This window comes from Micrasema longulum, unplaced genomic scaffold (genome assembly GCF_059751315.1).
Source record: "Micrasema longulum isolate JH-2025_06_02 unplaced genomic scaffold, ASM5975131v1 h1tg000883l, whole genome shotgun sequence".
NCBI classification, from domain to species: domain Eukaryota; kingdom Metazoa; phylum Arthropoda; class Insecta; order Trichoptera; family Brachycentridae; genus Micrasema; species Micrasema longulum.
The window spans coordinates 800,750-803,859 of NW_028278075.1; positions in this window are offsets into that span (position 1 = coordinate 800,750).

Genomic DNA, 3,110 nt, shown 5'->3' on the forward strand with positions numbered 1-3,110 from the left:
ATACTAATAGAGAACTATTCACCACTGTTAAGCTCTGTAAGATTTCATATTTTGGCCATGTGTTGAGAGGTGATAAATATGCCATACTTCAGCTTGTCATGAAGGGGAAGATCGAGGGACGTAGAGGGGTCAGCTCTCTTACTTCACAAAAGTCAACAGATGGAAGAGTTGAGGAAATGTGGATGTTCAAACATGGGCAAAATGGTGAATGTTACAGTGTGTAAAGTGGCCACTTAAACCAGCCAATGACAGGTCATAAGCCCTGTAAATGCCTATACTTCCATATTCCCTTCTCAAAAATGTTTTCCCTCTGTGTTGAAATAAATTTGAATATGCATAACTCCCTAGGGAGGAAATCCAGTCAGTCTGCAAGCATTTGGACATTACTCATACATTGTTCAATTATAAAAATGCCAATTTTTTTTTTTATTTAAAAAAAAAACCTAAACAATCTTTACAAGCATAAGTGAATATATACTAGAATAGTTATAAGAGTATTTAATCCATTTCTTCATATTGAAGATTTAAAAAATTACCTTGAACTGATTCAATCCGCATTATATGAATATTATAGTTAGGAGACCATATCGACACATCCTATGTACAACTGTGTAACTGAAAAAAGTCAATTTTACAGGAGAGCATTTTAAAGATATAAAAAAAAATAACTCGTGATATTTCGCAGTTCTTAAGTAGTAAAGCTGTGAAATTTGGCATAACGCTTAAAATTGAATTATTTAATAAGATAAAAAATAAATGTTCTTTCTGAGATTACTAGTGTTTGTTTTATCACACATACACACTTACACTTTGCTACGTAACCTGTCATCAATACTGTAAGTCGCTGATACAGGCTCATTCAATGGGATTTATTGAAATGTTTCACAAGTATCTGCCTAGTTACATAGTTTTACTCTGTACTTGATTTGATGTCTTCCCCTAAAATGTTCACTTACACAGCTTTTACCAAAAAATCCTAATTAAATACGGTCTTATATTTGTTTATGTATCGCTGTCACAACATTAATATTAGATTATTTTCATTATTTTGAAAAGTATACCTGTGTTTTTTATTTTTTTCAAGTTTTTGACTGAGCCTGTGCATTCTCTCGCTGTCCGAGGTAGAACTGAGCGACAGGCAGATCTCCGCCGCCCGCGCCGCGCTGCATTACCCCCGCGTAATAGTAATGCGGATATTATCCGTGGTTGTACCCGTCTGACTTCATACTGGGAATGCTTGGCTACAATAGTTTGGAGAAAAGAAGAAATTCATACTTGCTTATGTATTTTTTCCGATTGATCCGTGGTATTACGATCAACATAGGTGTAACGGAGAGTATTTTTCTTTATGTTCCTAATGACTACCTTTTTTTTATTTTTTATATGGGAGTTGCTTTATTATTTACCCTGCTTATAATATACAAGGTTTTTATTTCAAAAAGTGGATTTTTCTCCAATTAAATATCTTAAAATTTATCTAAACTATTGGGATCAGGAGGGATATATTAATGTGGGCTAATCAGGAACTTCTCAGCCTTTGCTCACGTGGAGAGGAAACCACTTAAAACTCTTCAGGAGAAGCCGGCCTGTTGGCAGTAGTCAACAGGCCTTCCGTTCCACTAGAGGAGTGTTCGGCATTTTGTTCCCGACTACCTTAGACATAGACAGCTTAAGCTGTTTTATATTCCTGCTTACAGAACCAACCTGCCGATGGTAATGCCAGTAGGATGAACAATGTCTTTACTCAACCGTATCTCTTCGGATATTGACATCTTTCATATTAGTGGAAAAAAGTTTAGAGAGGATAGCATTTTTTCTCTATAATTGCTGGGTATTTTACCATTTTTGTATATTTAAATTTTAGTATTAATTTTTTCGTGTTATGTATGCATTGAAATATTTTGTAATGTACAAACGTTTATAAAATAAATAAATTGAAATAGTCTGTAGCTGGCACGTACTAATTATTCCTCGGATTTTGTATTAGATATTTGCAGTTAAACATTTATACGTTTAAAAAAACATGATCCAACGATTTTTTATATTTTTTAATGTTCGATATTAAAGTTTCAAAGGTGTAGATTTCAAAAATACAACAGTCTTATAACCGTGGATGAGGCAGTTACACAGTTGTACGTAGGATGTGTTGATATTATAGAATTACATTCGAGCAAACTACAAACAAATGATTTAAACAGTGAAATTACTACTTTTGGGCATTTGAATGGTTTAGATATTCTAAAAATAAATAAACCCACAGATTTTGGATGCTCTCTTGAAGATGTAATCAATATGATGGTTGAATTTAAGTTTGTTATCACAAGATCTCTGATCGTCTGAACGTTCATTAAAATGGTGTTGTTAATTGAATATGATTTTTCTTGTAAATATAATAGATAAATATATACTTATATAAAAAAATAAGTCATTAACATGACACCAAAACCATAAAGCATGTAGTTCATGGCAGTCACAATCAGAGAAAACTAATTTTCAAATCCATTATATCAGTCTTAGTCTTAGTGAAATATGAAAAATTCGAGTACCTGCTAGTAATTATTATTATAATCTTTTATTTTGAGAATCTCAGTTTTCACCTTACTTTTCAAATATTAAACTTAATTGTGATATAAATGTCGCAATCAGAAACATATTATTTAAAAAATATTTATTTTTAGAATTATACTAATAATTACATACTTTTAAACATTAACAAAAGAAATTGTCTAAATTCCTCAATAACATAGCATGCTTTGTGTAATAAATTTAACGAAAAGAGGCAATATTAAAACTCAAATGTAATCTGTATAATAAATGCAAACATGCTTCATTAAACAAAACAAATTTCAATAATTTAAAACAATCAGAACAGTATCGAGCATGGATAATAAGCTAATTCTAAGATTGATTTAAACCTTCATTTTTTTTTTTTTTTAATAAGTATTGCTTATAAACTCTCCAATGCCAAATATTGTGCGGTTTCAGAATACATTTTGTGATTATTTATTCTAGACATGCATAATCACTGATTGATTCTAACAGTTCAAAAGCAGTTTAATGTATAATGATCAGAATACATTGGATATAAACAAAAGAAAAAAACACATCAC